Source organism: Octopus sinensis, linkage group LG27, assembly GCF_006345805.1.
Source record: "Octopus sinensis linkage group LG27, ASM634580v1, whole genome shotgun sequence".
Lineage (NCBI taxonomy): Eukaryota > Metazoa > Mollusca > Cephalopoda > Octopoda > Octopodidae > Octopus > Octopus sinensis.
The window spans coordinates 6,239,279-6,260,305 of record NC_043023.1 but is presented as its reverse complement, the minus strand read 5'-3'; the positions used below and the strand labels follow the sequence as shown (position 1 = coordinate 6,260,305).

General features: G+C 39.5%; 2 protein-coding genes across 2 annotated transcripts in view; both read left to right on the top strand.

Moving 5' to 3' along the window:
• LOC115225490 (neurofascin-like) overlaps positions 1-21,027 on the top strand; it is a 498,646-nt gene that overhangs the window by 197,634 nt on the left and 279,985 nt on the right. The window lies entirely within an intron of this gene.
• LOC115225288 (ubiquitin-like modifier-activating enzyme 1) overlaps positions 615-21,027 on the top strand; it is a 130,695-nt gene continuing 110,282 nt past the window's right edge. Inside the window, exon 1 of the mRNA XM_029796226.2 lies at positions 615-772. The gene's annotated coding sequence lies outside the window, so the exon portion shown is untranslated. The remainder of the gene's footprint in view (positions 773-21,027) is intronic.

Sequence of the window (21,027 nt, the reverse complement as noted above, 5' to 3'; positions counted from 1 at the left end):
TATCAGTGTGTTTGTCTATTTAACAATCTTCCAGTTTGTATGTATTTTTATTCTATTCTATCTCCTTACTCATTCATCTAGCCACCCACCCAACCGTCCACAAGTCAGCGCAAAAAAAAAAAGAAATTTCAAATTTAAAACAAAATTAACAAACAGAAAATAAGAGAAACTACAGAACAAAACAAAATAAAAAAAAAAATTAAAAAAAGCAATCAACAACAAACAAATAAAAACCCAGCCAACCGTGATGTGTGCATTACGTCACTCCCAGAATGCCAAGTGGCCTTTAACAGGAAGTAGAACTAATTGAGGTAACACCGTCTCCTTAGTTTCACTCCTCCTCCTTCTCCCCCACAGTGTCTTACTCACACCACATCTCGCACTGCCTAAAGTCCCTGGATATATACATATGTATATATATATAGATATATAGTTGTATATATCTATCTATTTATATACAGACACTGGTATATATAGTCATATATATATATATATATATATATATAAATCTGTTTATATATATATATTTATATATATCTAAATACATATATTACTATTTATTATTGACATATCCTGGTACACATTCATAAACACATACTATATATTTATATATATGCACGTATGTATACATATGTATATATATAAGTATATATCTGTATGTGACTGACACTGTCTTGATACATACATATTTATATTTAAATGCGTGTGTTGATAGTGACAAAAAGGACCGTTTTTAATCTGTCACCTGAGATACACTATTTCATGAAGACAGGTAGGTGTAGAATTTTGTTTATATTGCGGTATATATATATATTTATATATATGTATGTATGTATATATATATGTGTGTGTTACTAATCGATATCCGATGGCTATGCATATAGCTAAATGTGTGTGTACATGCGCTTATGTATGTGTGTATATATACACACACAATAATAATATTTTTCCCTTTGTACGTATGTGTGTATATATATATGTATGTATATGTGTGTGTGTATATGTATATATATGTATGTGTGTGTGTATATGTATATATATGTATGTGTGTGTGTGTATATGTATATATATGTATGTGTGTGTATATGTATATATGTGTATGTGTATATGTATATATGTGTATGTGTATATGTATATATATGTGTATGTGTGTGTATATGTATATATATGTGTATGTGTGTGTATATGTATATATGTGTATGTGTGTGTGTATATGTATATGTATGTGTGTGTATATGTATATGTATGTGTGTATATGTATGTGTGTGTGTATATGTATGTGTGTGTATATGTATATATGTGTGTGTGTATATGTATATATATGTGTGTGTGTGTGTATATGTATATATATATATATGTGTGTGTGTGTGTGTGTATATATATATATATGTATGTATATATACACACACACAATGTTTGTATGTATATTATACGTACACACAAAATTATTTTCCTGGTGTTGTTAGTAATATATACACATTGAAATATATTTACTCATAACACATACATATAGATACGGACAAAAACGCCTGCATATACCCACACATATATATTTATATCGTGTGCCTACATATATACGTTTGCTTTGTATATGTAATAGATATGCACGTGTATGTATGTATGTGTATATATATATATATATATATATATATATTATATTATACATACATACACACACACACACACGTAACTGTAGCTTCCTAGTGTTGTTAGCAGTGATGCATACGTCCTCAAACATGGTTTATATTCTTATACAAATAGATACGGACAAAAACGCCTCCACAGAAACACATATGTATACACACCTATACATTAGCTTTGTATATATAGCCCTATGTAATATATATGCACATACACAATCGATTGCTTCGTATGTATGTATGCATATATATATACACTCACATACATACATATGTGTATGTATGTATGCTTGTTTGTATGAACAAGGTCTAAGCATATACAAAAATTATTTCCCAATACTTTAGGAAGTAGAGTTAAGCACCCTTTAATTATGTTCATTATACACAACATATATGCTTAGAAACCCACCCGTACACACAGTGGTGTATATATATATATATATGCATATATAATATATACATATATTATATCTGTCTGCCTACCAATGCATCTGCCTGTTTATCTATGTCTATCTAGTATCTATTTATCCGTTTGTCTGTATAGTATCTCTGTCTATCCATCTACTATCTGTCTTTTTATCTATCTAGCATCTGTCTGTCTGGTAACTGTCTATCTGTCTGTCTATCTATTTATCTATCTGTCTGTCTATTTATCTATCTATATATCCGTCTGTCTGTCTATCTATCTATCTATTTGTATGTCTATCTATCTGTCTATTTATCTGTCTGTCTGTCTATCTATCTGTCCATCTATCTATCTGTCCATCTATCTGTCTGTCTATCTATCTCTCTATCTATCTATCTGTCTGTCTATCTATCTCTCTATCTATCTATCTGTCTGTCTATCTATCTGTCTGTCTATCTATCTCTCTATCTATCTATCTGTCTGTCTGTCTATCTCTCTATCTGTCTGTCTATCTATCTGTCTGTCTATCTATCTATCTGTCTGTCTGTCTGTCTGTCTTTCTATCTATCTATATATCTCTGTCTGTCTCTCTCTCTCAGCCCGTCTTTCAGGCTGATTTTATCATTAATATACCCATTCTATTGACAAATATACGAGTGCCTATTTTTTCCCGACTTGCTTTCTTAGAATACAATACACGCGCGCGCGTACGTGTGTGTGTGGTGTTTCATGATAGAAGTGTTTCGTAATTATATAGTAGCTCATTAATTGCTGTTAATTTACACAGAACATTCTAATGTGTTAACACACCCTAAGGACATAATCACAAAGTTAGTGTAGCTGTTTGCCAGCACCAACCGCAACTTAAAACTGACTCATTGCTGAATACTCTGTGTATGTATATGTGTATGTATGTATATGTGTGTGTATATATATATATATATATATATATATATATATAATACATACATACATAGCTGAGTATATGTTAGTGTGGTTTGGTGTGTGTGTATGTATATATATATATATATATATATATATGTATGTATGTATCTGTACAAAAGTATAAAGCTATATACAAATTTGTCAGTGTGTATAACAACAGATCTGCCTATGTATATACAGGTGTATATATTTCTCTGTGTTAAACTGTTTGAACAAATGTATTTCATCATATGCAAGTATATATATGTATGTGTGTATATATATATATATATATATGTATATATATGTGTGTGTGTGTGTATATATATATGTGTGTGTGTATATATATGTGTGTGTATATATATATATATATATATATAGAGAGAGAGAGCTTTCTGTATCAACTAAAATCTATATAAAAATGTGTATACATTTTTGTGTATCTATCTATCTATCTATCTGTGAGCTGGGTATATAAATGTGTTATATATCTGTATAAACGCATTAAACCATATACAAATGCGAGTGTATACACACACCACACATGCTGAATATATAAATGTTTGTTACATATAACTACATCTGTACAAAAGTATAAAGCTATATACAAATATATCAGTGTGTATAACAACAGATCTGCCTATGTATATATACAGGTGTATATATTTCTGTGTTAAGCCGTTTGAACAAATGTATTTCATCATATGCAAGTATATATGTTTGTATTGTGTATGTATGTATGTATATAGCGGTGTATATACAAATATTAGAACTGCATTTGTCTGTAAACTGTTGCAGAAAATCTTGTAAAACACTTTAAATTTTTTTCTGTGTGTGGTGTATGTATGTATATGAACATATATACGTACATATATATATATATATATATATATATAATATATATATATATAATCAACCCGTATTCATACGGGTTGATTGATTGATTGCTATATAGGTACTTGAAGCAGTTTGGAGTGACAGAAACTTTAATATAAAAACAGTGAGCTGATATAATATAAGTAGGACAGAGCTATCCTGAACATGTTCGGGACGTATTGATTTTGGTAACAGTTTGATAACTTTAACGGGTACCGTTTCTCCAAACGTCCATTTAAATATACATTCGCAGGAGTGGCTGTGTGGTAAGTAGCTTGCTTACCAACCGCATGGTTCCGGGTTCAGTCCCACTGCGTGGCACCTTGGGCAAGTGTCTTCTACTGTAGCCTCGGGCCGACCAAAGCCTTGTGAGTGGATTTGGTAGATGGAAACTGAAAGAAGCCCGTCGTATATATGTTAAATATATATATAAATAGGCGCAGGAGTGGCTGTGTGGTAAGTAGCTTGCTTACCAACCCCATGGTTCCGGGTTCAGTCCCACTGCGTGGCATCTTGGGCAAGTGTCTTCAGCTATAGCCCCGGGCCGACCAATGCCTTGTGAGTGGATTTGGTAGACGGAAACTGAAAGAAGCCTGTCGTATATGTATATATATATATATATGTGTGTGTTTGTGTGTCTGTGTTTGTCCCCCCTAGCATTGCTGGACAACCGATGCTCGTGTGTTTATGTCCCCGTTACCTAGCGGTTCGGCAGAAGAGACCGATAGAATAAGTACTGGGCTTACAAAAGAATAAGTCCCACGGTCGAGTTGCTCGATTAAAAAGGCGGTGCTCCAGCATGGCCGCAGTCAAATGACTGAGACAATTAAAAGAGTAAAGAGTATTCGAGTGTGTGTGTGTGAGCGTATATATATCTTTTACTGGTTTCGGTCCGTGTGGCCAGGCTGGGGCACCACTTTGAAGAATCGACCCCAGAGTTTGTCTCTTTTTTCATCCTGGTACTTACTTTTTCAAGTATTGTTTGTCGAACCGCTAGATTATGGGGACGTAAAGGAACCAACACCGGTTTTCAAGCGATAGGGGAGTTGTGGTGGTGTGGGCGGGCAATCGCGCGCGCGCACACATACACACAGAGGACGGGCTTCTTTCAGTTTCCATCTACCAAATCTACTTACATGTTTGCTCGGCCCAATACTATGGGACACGCTTGCCCAAGTGCCACGTTGTGGGATTGAACCCCGAACCACACAGCCACCCCTTTGTATAACAATGTTCTTTGTAGTTTCTAAACCGGTTTAAAATTTTGTACTTGTATATAGTGCGTATGTATGTATAGTATGTGTGTATATATATGTGTGTGTGTGTGTATTCAATTATGTCACTGGTGGTGGTTGAGGGCGGAAGTATTAGTCACGCTTGTATTAAACGTTTGTATTAGGTTTCATTTTGCGACCGAGAGCCGTCTTTTGTTTGTTTCTACGAATCTCTCATTTGACTGCGGCCATGCTGGAGCACCGCCTCTTTAGTCAAGCAAATCAACCCCTGGACTTATTCTTTTGTAAGCCCAGTACTTATTCTATCGGTCTCTTTTTGCCGAACCGCTAAGTAACGGGGACATAAACACACCAGCATCGGTTGTCAAACACAGACACACAAACACGCATATATATATATATACATATATACGACGGGCTTCTTTCAGTTTCCGTCTACCAAATCCACTCACAAGGCTTGGTCGGCCCGAGGCTATAGTAGAAGACACTCGCCCAAGGTGCCACGCAGTGTGACTAAACCCACAACCATGCTACTTACCACACAGCCACTCCTGCGCCTGTCGTTGTCTATAACAGAAATGCCTCTCGTAAAAGCAGAGCAATAATTTCTCATAGAAGCAATGTTATAAACCGTGATTCGTTCCCAGAAAATATAGTTTACTCTTTTACTTGTTTCAGTCATTTGACTGCGGCCATGCTGGAGCACCGCCTTTAATCGAGTAAATCGACCCCGGGACTTATTCTTTGGGAGCCCAGTACTTATTCTATCGGTCTCTTTTTGCCGAACCTCTAAGTAACGGGGACATAAACACACCAGCATCGGTTGTCAAGCAAACATACACACACACACACATATATATATATACGACGGGCTTCTTTCAGTTTCCGTCAGCCAAATCCACTCACAAGGCTTTGGTCGGCCCGAGGCTATAGTAGAAGACATCTGCCTAAGGTGCCACGCAGTGGGACTGAACCCGGAACTATGTGGTTGGTAAACAAGCTACTTACAACACAGCCACTCCTGCGACTTAAAGTCTAGAGTTGTTTTCTTAGAAGAAGCTTTTTCTTTTTATCACTCTCTATTTCTCGGTAACAAGCAGACACTTTTGTACTTCGTTCAAAGTTTGAATCTTATGCTTGAAAAATAAAACTCGTAAAGTGAGGTGTTACTGTATTCTGCCTTGTGGTGTGTGTGTGTGACTTTAATATCTTTTACTTGATTCTGTCATTAGACTGTGGCTATGCTGTAGCACTGCCTTGAAGAATTTTAGTCGAACAAATCGACCCCAGTATTTTTTTCTGTCTGGTATTTAGTCTAACGGTCTCTTTTGCCGAATCGCTAAGTTATGGGGATATAACCACACCAACACCGGTTGTCAAGCGCTGGTGGGGAACAAACACAGACACAAAGATACACACACATATATGATGAGGCTTCATTCAATTTCCGTCTACCAAATCCACTCACAAGGCTTTCGTTGGTCCAAGGCTATAGTAGAACTCACTTGCTCAAGGTGCCATGCTTGGACTGAACCCGGAACCATGTTGTTGGGAAGCAAGCTTCTTACTGCACAATCACGCCTGCGTGTATGTTTGTGTGATTGTCTGTGTGTGATTATAATCTCTGTGTAATATATATGTGTGCAAATATCAGTGGTCATGTCTGTAAATGCCTCTGTATGTACATGTGAACATGTCCTTTTGTGTGAGGGTTGTATTCTGTTTGTGAACATGTACCCTTGTTCAAAATGTGACTAATTGTGCGTTTATTTTATTTGTGTGTGTAAATACAATCGTGTATTCACGTATGTGATTATGAAGATAGCATTCTTTCGATATAAGTCAACAAATACAAAACACTTCACTTCGGGTATTCCGGGAAGCAAATGACAGTTCGATTCTGTTTTCTGCTTGGAAATTTGCAGATTTTTCATACACACATGGAACAGGTAACTCTCTCTCTTTACTCTTTTACTTGTTTCGGTCATTTGACTGCGGCCATGCTGGAGCACCGCCTTTAATCGAGCAACTCGACCCCAGGACTTATTCTTTGTAAGCCCAGTACTTATTCTATTGGTCTCTTTTGTCGAACCGCTAAGTAACGGGGACATAAACACACCAGCCTCGGTTGTCAAGCAATGCTGGGCCCGACAAACACACACATACATATATATATATATATATAATATAATATATATATATATATATATATATACATATATACGACGGCTTCTTTCAGTTTCCGTCTATTAAATCCACTCACTATGCTTTGGTCGGCCCGAGTCTATAGCAGAAGACACCTGCCCAAGGTGCCACACAGTGGGACTGAACCCGGAACCATGTGGTTGGTTAGCAAGCTACTTATCACACAGCCACTCCTGTATGTAAACATGGCTCTGATTGTATATTTACACGGGTAAATATGTTTGTTTTTCTCTAGTGTTGACATTCTGCGTCGTCACAATACACCATGTAAGCAAAATGGTGATGTTATGTTTACGTTCCCTGTAACTCTTCCCGCTCACAGATCATCATCATTTAACCCACGCCAGCATGGGTTGAACGGTTTGACTGGAGCTAGCTAGCAAGAAGACTGCACTGGGCTTCACTGTTTTGGCATGGGTTTTTACGGCTGGATGCCCTTCCTAACGCCAACCACTTTATAGAGTGAACTGGATGCACTGGCAAAAGCACTGAGTAACTCCCAAGACAGAAGTGTAGAATGATAATAATAACAACAAATCCTTTACACAGGTAAGGGTTTGTAACAGAAAGAGCATGTCTGGTTAAAAAATACCATTTCAAATACGTATCCGTCCAACCCTTGCCAGCATAGAAAAACAGATGTAAGATAAATGAATACACAACAGGTCTGCTTGCGAAGACCTGTTGGGGCAAGTGAAATCGGAATCGAAATTGAACCAATCCTATGACTGGCACCCAGCAGTTGCTAGGACTGCTGGACTGACTCCTGTGCAGGTGGCAAGTGAAGAAACACTATTTCAACCCTGTGCTTGAGGAGATCCATTGAGTCAAGTCCACCAACATCAAAATCAATGGAAACTGCAGTTGTGATCCCTGTGCTGGTGGCACATAAAAAGCACCATCTGAATCGTGGTCGATGCCAGCGCTGCCTTGACTGGCTTCCGTGCAGGTGGCACATAAAATGCACCAATCTGATCGTAGCCGTTGCCAGCCTCGCCTGGCACGTAAAAAGCACCAATTACACTCGTGGAGTGGTTGGCGTTAGGAAGGGCATCCAGCTGTAGAAACACTGCCAGATCAGACTGGAGCCTGGTGCAGCCTTCTGGCTTCCCAGATCCCCGGTCGAACTGTCCAACCCATGCTAGCATGGAGAACGGACGTTAAACGATGATGATGATGACACTCACATACACACATCGGCATGAGTATAGCTGTGTGGTTTAGGAAATGGTTTCACAGTCACCAGCATCATTCTGGGTTCTCTCCTACGACAGATGTGTGATTAGAATGTCATAGAAAGAGAATCACAAGATGGATTCTTCAAGCCAAACCAAACTGGCAGAAGACCTAGAATTAGTCTAAGAATGAAATGATTTGGATATCCCTCATCTCATTTGATCATGTTTGGGAAACTGACCAGAAAGTATACTGATGGTTGCTTCTAATAGGACCTTATGTAAAACTTGTCCAAAGGCTGTCCCCACCTTGACCCTCTCAGGAACAGTGGGTACAGACATGGCTGAAGTACTGCATAGTTAGATGATTGAACCAACAACCTCTTGATTCCAAAGTGAACTGGTTGTTTATTTCTTTTCATTACCCTGCCTCCATCACAATCCCTACTTTCCACCATTTTTGGAGAGGTGGAAGATAAATGTTGTTTCACCAGGAATTGAACACTGAATGAAAAATAAGTTTAAATACTCCGATATTTTATCTGAGCAGTGAAAGAAGAAGACCCTGGAAGACATGGGATGAAGTTTTGGAGGCTGATCTCAAAACACTGAATCTTGTGCAAAAGATGACAAGGACTGAGAAATGTAGTACTTTGCTGTACTCAAGAAGACCTATCCACCACAACAGAATTGAGATCTTAAAACCAAGGTGCCGTGTAAAGAGCATTGGGCTGGGTACTGGTGCTACGTCAAAAAGCATTGGGGTGGGTACTGGTGCCATGTCAAAAAGCCCTGATGCTGGTTCCATGTAAAAAAAAAAAAGCACTGGTGTTGGTGCCACGTAAAAAGCACCCAGTACACTCTGTTAAGTGGCTGGTGTTAGGAAGGGCATCCAGCCATAGAAACCATACCAAATCAGACTGGAGTCTGGTGCAGCTCTCTGGCTTGCCAGCTCTGGTCAAACCGTCCAACCCATGCCAGCATGGGCAACAAATATTAAGTGATGATGATGATGATGATATATATATATCTCTCTCTCTCTTTTACTCTTTACTTGTTTCAGTCATTTGACTGCGCCATTGCTGAGCACTGCCTTTAGTCGAAGCAAATTGCCCCGGGACTTATTCTTTGTAAGCCCGGTACTTATTCTATCGGTCTCTTTTGCCGAACTGCTAAGCATCGGTTGTCAAGCAATGCTAGGGGGACAAACACAAACATATACACACACATACATATACACATATATACATATATACGACAGGCTTCTTTCAGTTTCCATCTACCAAATCCACTGACAAGGCTTTGGTTGGCCCGAGGCTATAGTAGAAGACACTTGCCCAAGATGCCACACTGTGGGACTGAACCCGGAACCATGTGGTTGGTTAGCAAGCTACTTACCACACAGCCACTCCTGCGCCTATGTATGTATGTATGTATGTATGTATGTATGTATGTATGTATATATAATATATATATATATATTATATATATATATATATGGTAAGTTTCTTTATATATATATGGTAAGTTTCTTTCAATTTCTGTCTACCAAATCCATTCACAAAGTTATAGTAAGACACTGACCCAAGGTGCCACACAGTGGGATTGAACACTGAACCATGTGGTTGGGAAGCAAACTTCTTACCACACAGCCACATCTGCCACTGGAAGGTCTAGTACTTATCGTAGTGTGGTGGGTTGTGTGCCTCAATGGTCTGCAGGGCTAAACTAAGAGAGCACAATCTCCTAGTAGGATGTCCCATGCTGAACAGGTTAAAGGATAAAGGTTGCACTATTATAAATCACCTCTTCTCAGAGGTAAAAATAGGTTTGCATAGGGCCAACGCCCCTACCGAGAATAAAGCAAAGTTACAGAAGAATTATTGACCCTTTAAAACCAAGGTTTGAGAGTAGGCCTTCAACTCAGAAAATCCTTACACAGTGCAGCAAAATCTGAAAGGAAACCAACAGGCATGGCTGTGTGGTAAGAAGCTTATCTCCCAACCACATGGTTCCAGGTTCAGTCCCATCATGTGGCACCTTAGACAAATGTCTTCTACTATAGCTTCGGACTGACCAAAACCTTGTGAGTGAATTTGGTAAATGGAAACTGAAAGAAGCCTGTCATATTTATATGTATATGTGTGTGTGTCTTTGTTTGTTCCCTCATCATCATTTGATAACCGGTGTTGGTGTGTTTACATCTCCAAAACCTAGCGGTTCAGTAAAAGACACTGATAGGCTAAGATAGAATAAGTACTAGGCTTAAGAAATAAGATCTGGGGTTGATTTCTTTCAAGATGGTGCTCCAGCATGGCCACAGTCAAATGACTGAAATAAGTAAAAGAATAAAAGAATCCTGTGTTATGTGTCAGACCCTAACCTGGAACTCATAAGGGAAGCAGAAGAATCATTAATGACCTATGCTCTGTAGGGAGCAAAGGGTTTAACCGAGACCCGACTGGTCCAACACAAAGTCCAGTCCTTGTTGTAGTGGTTTGTGCCCCTGAATGGCCCCCAGAATTATGTCAGCACTTTGGAAAAGAGGGCCTTCCCTCGGGGGAAACCTTACATATCAGGCCCTGACCTGGAACTCATCAGGGAGATGGAAGAAGGGATAGCCTGAAACTAGCTGGAGGCAGGATACTGAGGTAGAATTTTTGCCTGAGAAAGCAGAGGTTCAACTAGAGATAAGCAAAAGACACAACATGGAATTGAGAAAAGAGGGGATAATCATCGAATAACACCCAACAGGACTTGGAAAAAGAGGGCCTTCCCTTAATAAATCTTACACAGTGCAGGAGTGGCTGTGTGGTAAGTAGCTTGTTTACCAACCACATGGTTCCGGGTTCAGTCCCACTGCGTGGCACCTTTGGCAAGTGTCTTCTACTATAGCTTCGGGCCGACCAAAGCCTTGTGAGTGGATTTGGTAGACGGAAACTGAAAGAAGCCTGCCGTATATATGTGTAATATATATATATATATTCTATATATATATATATATATGTGTGTGTGTGTGTGTGTGTCTGTGATTGTACCCCCACATCGCTTGACAACCTATGCTGGTGTGTTTACGTCCCCATCACTTAGTGGTTCAGCAAAGAGACGATAGAATAAGTACTGGCTTACAAAAGAAATAAAGTCCTGGGGTAGATTTGCTTGACTAAGGCGGCTCCTGGCACAGTACAGTCAAATGACTGAAACGAGTAAAAGAGTGCAGCAAGATCTGAAAGGAAACCAACATCCTGGGTTACATATCAGGCCCTGACTTGGAACCTATAAAGGTGGTAGAAGAAAAGGACACCCTAAAGTAGCTGAGGGCAGGTTACTGAGGCAGTGTATCTACTTGAAAAAGCAAGGATCAAACTGGGGAGAATCAGAAAAGACGGCCCAGAATTAAGAACAGTGGAGATGTAAGGCTTAAGTAATAAGCCCTTTACACTCAAGACAGGTTTTAATCTACTGGTTGTGCCAAATCTTTATACTTATTTATTCGATGTTATTTATTTGCCGTTTGTCTTTGGTGCAAAGCCAGAGGTTTTTCCCCTGTAGTGGTGGTCGGGGATGGAGTAATGCTGTTGATATTGATCTTGTGATGCATCAAAAGAGAAAGTCTCCACGTTATCTTTTGTCCTACAAAAAAATAATGCAGCTGTGGCTAGGTTTCAATAATTTATACATGTGTGTATATACATATGTGTGTGTGTGTGTGTATGTATATGTATGTTATATATATATCTATGTATATGGCTAATGTATATATATATATATAATATATATATATAATATTATATTAATATATATCATCATCATCATCATTTAACGTCCGTTTTTCCGCGATATCTATGTATTTGGGTCTGTATATATATATCTATGTATATGGGTCTGTATATATATATATATCTATGTATATGGGTCTGTATATAAATATATATCTATGTATATGGGTCTGTATATATATATATATCTATTTACATGGGTGTATACGTACATATGTTTATATGGGTGTGTATGTATATACCCATCTATATATATGGGTGTGCGTGTGTGTGTGTATATATATGTATAATATATATGGGTGTGTCTGTATATATCTAGATATATATATATATATATATTTGGGTGTGTGTCTATGTATCTATCTATCTATATATATATATATATGGGTGTGTGTGTATGTATGTATATATATATATGTGTGTGTGTGTGTGTGTGTGTATTCTACATGAAGGAACGGTGACGAGTGAAATAAATACTGTAAATAATAATTGTAACAAGTGTAATCTTTAAGCCTTTAGACTATTTTCCTTAGTCAAACCATGGGGAATGCTTATATATATATATATATAATATATATATATATATATATCTATATATATATATTTCTTGTATTTTACTTGTTTCAGTCATTTGACTGTGGCCATACGGAGTACCACCTTAAAGTGTTTATAATCGAAGAAATTGACCCCAGGACTTATTCTTTGTAAGCCTAGTACTTATTCTATCGGTCTATTTTGCTGAACTGCTAAACATACCAGCATCAGTTGTCAGGTGATGGCAGGGGGACAGACACACACACACACACATATATGTATATATATATATATATATGACAGGCTTCTTTCAGTTTCCGTCTACCAAATCCACTCACAAGGCTTTGGTCGGCCCGAGGCTATAGTAGAACACGCTCGCCCAAGATGCCACGCAGTGGGACTGAACCCAGAACCACATGGTGGGGAAGCAAGCTTTCGTACCATGCAGCCACGCCTGCACCTATATATATATATATATGTGTGTGTTTGTGTATATATATAAAGCCATACCCTCACACCTCTGCTACTAGCTTGCATATATAGGTGCTTACACTTATCAAGTAATCACCCTGAATTTTTATATATATATATATAATATATATATATATATATATATATGTACACACTCATCATCAGAATATATGTGTAAGTATAACCTACAGTGGTATGTGATAGAAATATTGATATGATTCTCTGAATCTGCATCTTATACCACCCATTTGTGTGTGTATGTGTGTTGTGTGTGTACTGCATAAGTTAAGAAACCATGATGAGTGATAATGTAAACATAATTATAAGTTTTTGCCAGAGATATCGACTGTAGGAAATAGTCTGATATTGGAGTTAAAAACTTGCACACACACCACACACATTGATTGGCGTGGTACTTGTACAGGTTGCAACGTCATTGTTCAGTATTTCATTCCATGGGTAGCTCACCTGCGATCAATGACTAGAATAATTTATATTGTGTTCCAGACGAGAGTCATACCATGTGTAACAGTCTATTCATGTTTTCAGTTGTGTAGGCTGGATTAGCTGTATCCAAGTGTGTGTATGTATATGTTTGTGTGTGTGTGTATATACGTTATATATATATATATATGTGCAGGAGTGGCTGTGTGGTAAGTAGCTTGCTTACCAGCCACATGGTTCCGTGTTATTCCCATGTTGTGTCCACTGCGTGGCATCTTGGGCAAGTGTCTTCTACTATAGCCTCGGGCCAACCAAAGCCTTGTGAGTGGATTTGGTAGACGGAAACTGAAAGAAGCCCGTTGGCGTTAGGAAGGGCATCCAGCCGTAGAAACACTGCCAGATTTGACTGGGCCTGATGAAGCCTTCTGGCTTCACAGACCCCAGTAGAACCGTCCAACTCATGCTAGCATGGAAAACGGACGCTAAATGATGATGATGATGATGATATATATATATATGTGTGTGTGTGTATGTATGTGTGTCTCTGTTTGTCCCCCTAGCATTGCTTGACAACCAATGCTGGTGTGTTTATGTCCCCGTCACTTAGCAGTTCAGCAAAATAGACTGACAGAATAAATACTGGGCTTACAAAGAATAAGTCTCGGGGTTGATTTGCTCAACTAAAGGTGGTGCTCCAGCATGGCCGCAGTCAAAATGACTGAAAAAGTAAGAGAGTAATATATATATATATATATATATATATATTATATAATGTATGTAGAAATCACCTGTACTGGAGCCATGTACAAAGCACCCACTACACTCTGTAAAGTGGCTGGCATTAGGGAGGGCACCCAGCTTTAGAAACCATGCCAAAATAGACATTTGGGACCTGGTAGAGCTCTCTAGCTTGCCACTTCCTGTCAAACCATCCAACCCATGCCAGCATAGAAAACTGACATTAAAAGATGATGATTTTATATATATGTAGGAGTGGCTGTGTGGTATGTAGCTTGCTTAAAAGGCTGCGAGCTGGCAGAAACGTTAGCACGTCGGACGAATTGCGTAGCCGTATTTCTTCTGCTGCTACGTTCTGACTTCAAATTCAGCCGAGGTCGACTTTTCCTTTCATCCTTTCGGGGTCGATTAATTAAGTACCAGTTACGCACTGGGGTCGATGTAATCGACTTAATACCTATGTCTGTCCTTGTTTGTCCCCTCTGTGTTTAGCCCCTTGTGGGTAATAAGGAAATAGGTATGTAGCTTGCTTACGAACCACATGGCTCCAGGTTCAGTCCCACTGCGTGGCACCTTGGGCAAGTGTCTTCTACTATAGCCTCGGGCCGACCAAAGCCTTGTGAGTGGATTTGGTAGACGGAAACTGAAAGAAGCTCGTCGCATATGTGTATATATATATATATATATGTGTGTGTATGTTTGTGTGTCTGTTTGTACCCCCAACATCGCTTGACAACTGATGCTGGTGTATTTACATCCCCGCAACCTAGCTGTTCGGCAAAAGAGACCGATAGAATTAGTACTGGGGTTACCAAGAATATGTCCTGTGGTTGATTTGCTCGACTGAAGGCAGTGCTCTAGCATGGCCGCAGTCAAATGCCTGAAATAAGTAAAAGAATATATATATAGCACGTAAAAAGCACCATCCGATCGTGGCCGTTTGCCAGCCTCGTCTGGCACCTGTGCCGGTGGCACGTAAAAAACACCCACTACACTCACGGAGTGGTTGGCGTTAAGAAGGGCATCCAGCTGTAGAAACACTGCCAGATCAGACTGGACCTGGTGCAGCCATCTGGCTTCCCAGACCTCAGTTGAACCGTCCAACCCATGCTAGCATGGAAAGCGGACGTTAAATGATGATGATGAGATATTAATATATATATATAATATATATATATATATATATATGTATGTGTGTGTGTATGTATGTATGTGTGTGTGTGTGTGTATATTTGTTTTTATGTTCAGTTATACCAAATCAGTTTTACATCTATCTGATTGGTTACTCTATAATTTTGTAGAGTATAAATTTATTTTCTTTAACAAGAGTATTATTGACTATGACGAAGTTTAGGCCAGTTCAGCCATGCCCTTAGCTTAGATTTTTGGGAGCCTACCAATTTTGTACAATCTCAAGTGTAACAGGCCGAAACTGTAGTGATGGTTGGAAGGTTGACTGATGAATAGAAAGCCACGAATGTTCTGTCCTGGTTTTCATATCCATCTTTGTATTGTCCATCTGTCTTTAATGTCATCTGTTACATTCTTGTTTCATTTTTATGATTTATGTATACATATAGTGGCATACGTACACCTTTTGCTCAGCTTGTAAGTATATATACATACATATATACATATACGCATACACACACACCCATGTACATACTTTACTCTTTTACTTGTTTGTCATTTGACTGGCGATGCTGGAGCACCCAGGACTTTGTAAGCCTAGTACTTATTCTGTCGATCTCTTTTGCTGAACTGCTATGTTACTAGGACGTAAACACATCAGCATTGGGGGGACCAAAACATACACATATACATATGACCAGCTTCTTTCAGTTTCCGTCTACCAAATCCACTCAGAAGGCTTTGCTCGGCCTGAGGCTATAGTAGAATACATTTGCCCAAGGTGCCATGAAGTGGGACTGAACCCAGAACCATATAGTTCGTAAGCAAGCTACTTACCGCACAGCCACACCTACGCCTTATTAATATATATTATATATATATATATAATATATATATATATATATATATATATATATATATATATATAATATAAAATATCATTTGTGTCTGGTTTCCATGCTGGCATGGGATGAATGGTTTGACTGAAAACTGGTAACCTGGGGAACTGTACCAGGTTTCAATCTGATTTGGCATGGTTTCTACAGCTGGATGCCCTTCCTAACACCAACCACTCCGGAGTGTGTAGTGGGTGCTTTTTATGTTCTGCAGGCACATCTTTTATCGTTTACTTGTTTCATTCATTAGACTGTGGCCAAGCTGGAGCACTACCTTGAAGAATGTTAGTTGAATGAATTAACCAAAGAACTTTCTTTTTTAAGCCTTCTAGTCATCTCTTTTTATTTTTTGCCGAACTGCTAAGCTATGGGGATATAAACACACCAACACTGGTTGTCAAGTGGTGATGATGAGGCACGCACACACACATATCCAGTGGGATTCTTTCAGTTTCTTTCTACCAAATCTACTAAAGGCTATAGTGGAAGACACTTACCCAAGGTGCCACACAATGGGATTGAACCCAAAACCATGTGGTTGGGAAGCAAACTTCTTACCACACAGCCATGCCCATACCTGTGTTTATATATACACATATACTTTAGTTCACTATTAAATATTTTATATATAATTTTTTAATTCATACAAATTCTTGTACATAATACACACATTTACACAGGTTATATATACAGGTGCAGGAGTGGCTGTGTGGCAAGTATCTTCTTTACCAACCACATGGTTCCATGTTCATCATCGTGTGGAACCTTGGTTGGGTGTCTTCTACTATAGCCTCGGGTCAACTGAAGCCTTGTGAGTGGATTTGGTAGATAGAAAGAAGCCTGTCGTATATACTCTCTTTTACTTGTTTCAGTCATTTGACTGCGGCCATGCTGGAGCACCGCTTTTAGTCGAGCAAATCGACCCCGGGATTTATTCTTTGTAAGCCCAGTTCTTATTCTATCGGTCTCTTTTGCCGAACCGCTAAGTGATGGGGACGTAAACACACCAGCATTGGTTGTCAAGCAATGCTAGGGGGACAAACACATACACACACACACACACATACATACGAAGGGCTTCTTTCAGTTTCCCTCTACCAAATCCACTCACAAGGCTTTGGTCGGCCCAAGGCTATAGTAGAAGACACTTGCCCAAAGTGCCATGTAGTGGAACTGAAACCGGAACCATGTGGTTGGTAAACAATCTACTTACCACACAGCCACTCATGACCAAGTCAGTAGTGGAGGAGGGTGCGCTGAAAGTGTAGCTGCTAGAATAAGAATAGCCTGGACAAAGTTCAGACTGCTCCTACTTCTGCTGGTGACAAAAGGCCTCTCGCTCAGTGTAAAAAGTAGACTATATGATGCATGTGTACGAACAGCCATGCTACATGGGCGGTGACTGCTGAGGATATGCGTAAGCTCGCAAGAAATGAAGCCAGTATGCTCCGATGGATGTGTAATGTCAGTGTGGTTGCACAACAGAGTGTAAGTACCTTGAGAGAAAAGTTGGACCTAAGAAGCATTAGATGTGGTGTGCAAGAGAGACGACTGCGCTGGTATGGCCATGTGGCGAGAACGGATGAAGATAGCTGCGTGAAAAAGTGCCATACCCTAGTGGTTGAGGGAACCTGTTGAAGAGGTAGACCCAGAAAGACCTGGGATGAAGTGGTGAAGTACGACCTTCGAACATTAGGCCTCACCAAGGAAATGACTAGCGACCGAGACTTTTGGAAATATGCTGTGCTTGAGAAGACCTAGCAAGACAAGTGAGACCATAACCTGTGGCCTTTACCAGGGGTGTAGCCAGCCTGCTTATGCATACCTTTTCCTTCTTTGGTCACTAAACTCTGCTTGTGAAGACCTGTTGAGGCAAGTGAAATCAAAATCAATTTGATGACTGGCATCCGTGCTTGTGGGGTGCAGAGAGCACCATATGAGTATGATCGTTGACAGTGGCTATTCGAGTATGATCGTTACCAGCGTCGCCTTACTGCCACTTATGCTTGTGCCATTAGGGTGCCAAGAGCACCATTCAAGCGTGATCGTTGCCAGAGCAGCCAACTAGCTTCCGTATCAGTGGCACGTAAAAGGGCACCATTTGAGCGTCATCGTTACCAACGTCGCTTCACTGGCACTTGTGTCGGTGGCACATGTAAAAAGATTCGAGCGAGGTCGTTGCCAGTACCGCCTGACTGGCCCCCATGCCGGTGGCATGTAAAAAGCACCCACTACACTCTCGGAGTGGTTGGCGTTAGGAAGGGCATCCAACTATAGAAACTCTGCCAGATCAAGATTGGATCCTGGTGCAGCCATCTGGTTCGCCAGCCCTCAGTCAAAATCGTCCAACCCATGCTAGCATGGAAAGCGGACGTTAAATGATGATGATGATGATATATATATATATATATATATATATTGTTGTTTGTTCCTTCTCGAGCCACGCCTGGCTCATAAGGGCCGGTTTCCCGGTTTTCTTGGCATATAAGTTCCCCACCTGGACGGGATGCCGGTCCATTGCAGGTGAGAGAAAGTTGTGGTGAAAGAGTCAGCAGAAGTTCACCATTACCTTCTGCCAGAGCCGCATGGAGCTTAGGTGTTTCACTCATAAACACAAACATCGCCCAGTCTGAGATTCGAACCCACGATCCCTCGACTGCGAGTCCGCTGCTCTAACCACTAGGCCATGTGCCGTGTCCATGCTTGGGTACCTCCTTCATTATCTTCATTAAATGAATCGACTCCAAATATTTAGGTTTTCTTTTTTAAAGCCTGCTATTTTATCAGTCTTTTTTGCCAAACCTCTAAGTTATGGGCACGTAAACACACCAACTCCAGTTGTCAAGGGGTGGTTGAGGACAAATACACACACACTACTGGCTTCTTTCAGTTTCCATCTACCAAATCCACTCACAGGGCTTTGGTCAGCCTGAGGTTACTGTAGAGGTCACTTGCCCAAGGTGACTCGCAGTTGGACTGAACCTGGAACCATGTTGTTGGGAAGTAAGCCTCTTATCATAGAACCACACCTGCACTTATCTATTTATGTGTGTGTGTGTGTAGTTTATCTTATCCAGCAGACCTATGATCAAAGATGATTTAACTGTGACTATCTTATCTTTTATTTAGGCATAGTGTATCTAGAACTATATTAGCTAATGTACAGATGTACAGTATAGTAGTTAGTATTAGTGTCTTTGGTGGTTGTTGTTGTTTAACCCTAGGTCAGCCCTGTTCCGGCATACCTATGATCAATGATGTTACAATCATATATATGTGTATATATATGTATACTCTTTTACTTGTTTCAGTCATTTGACTGCGGCCATGCCAGAGCACTACCTTTGGTCGAACAAATCGACCCCGGGACTTATTCTTTGGAAGCCCAGTACTTATTCTATCGGTCTCTTTTGCCGAACCGCCAAGTGACGGCGACTTAAACACACCAGCATCGGTTGTCAAGCGATGTTGGGGGGGACAAACACAGACACACAGACATAAACACATATATATACGACGGGCTTCTTTCAGTTTCCGCCTACCAAATCCACTCACAAGGCTTTGGTCAGCCTGAGGCTATAGTAGAAGAGATTTGACCGAGGTGCCATGCAGTGGGACTGAACCCAGAACCATGTGGTTGGTAGGCAAGCTACTTACGACGTAATATTTATATATATATATATATATATATATATATATATACACACACACATACATACATATGCACACACAAACACACAGGTGCTGGAGTGATTGTGTGGTAAGAAGCTTGCTTCCTAACTACATGGTTCTGGATCCAATCCTACTGTATGGCACCTTGGATAAGTGTCTTCTACAATAGCCACAGGGCCAACCAAAGAGGCTTTGTGAGTGGATTTGGTAGACGGAAACTGAAAGAAGCCCATTGTATATATATATATATATATGTGTGTGTGTGTGTAATTGTGTATTTATGTTTGTCCCCCCACCATCGCTTGACAACTGATGTTGGTGTGTTTATGTCCCCGTCACTTAGTGGTTTGGCAAAAGAGACTAATAAAATAAGTACTAGGGTTGCAAAGAATAAGTGCTGCGGTCAATTTGATCGACTAAAGGTGGTGCTACAGCATTGCCACAGTCAAAATGACTGAAACAAGTAAAAGGATAAAAAAATATATATAGTTTATATGCCTAAATTATCTTCTGTGGCCTTCCCAGGGCTGGAAAAAGACCCATAGAGGCCCTAATCAGTTAAATGATTTTGGTGTTCCAATGTATAATTCAAAATATAAACTATAACAGTAAGATAGAAAATAATGTTTAGTTTTGTATACTTCCACTTTATTTATCTTTAAAAAGCTTTCCCCTACTATTTTTGCTTGCAAAATCTCTTATCAGATTCTCAAAATTAATCTTACGTAATACTTCTATACTTAGTAGAGATAAGGCATCCAACCTTGTTGCATAGTTGTTCTTATAGGATTTTTAATATATTTCAACTGAGAAAATGAATGATCAACTGACCAATTGGCTGTGTGGTAAGTAGCTTGCTTACCAATCACATGGTTCCGGGTTCAGTCCCACTGAAAGAAGC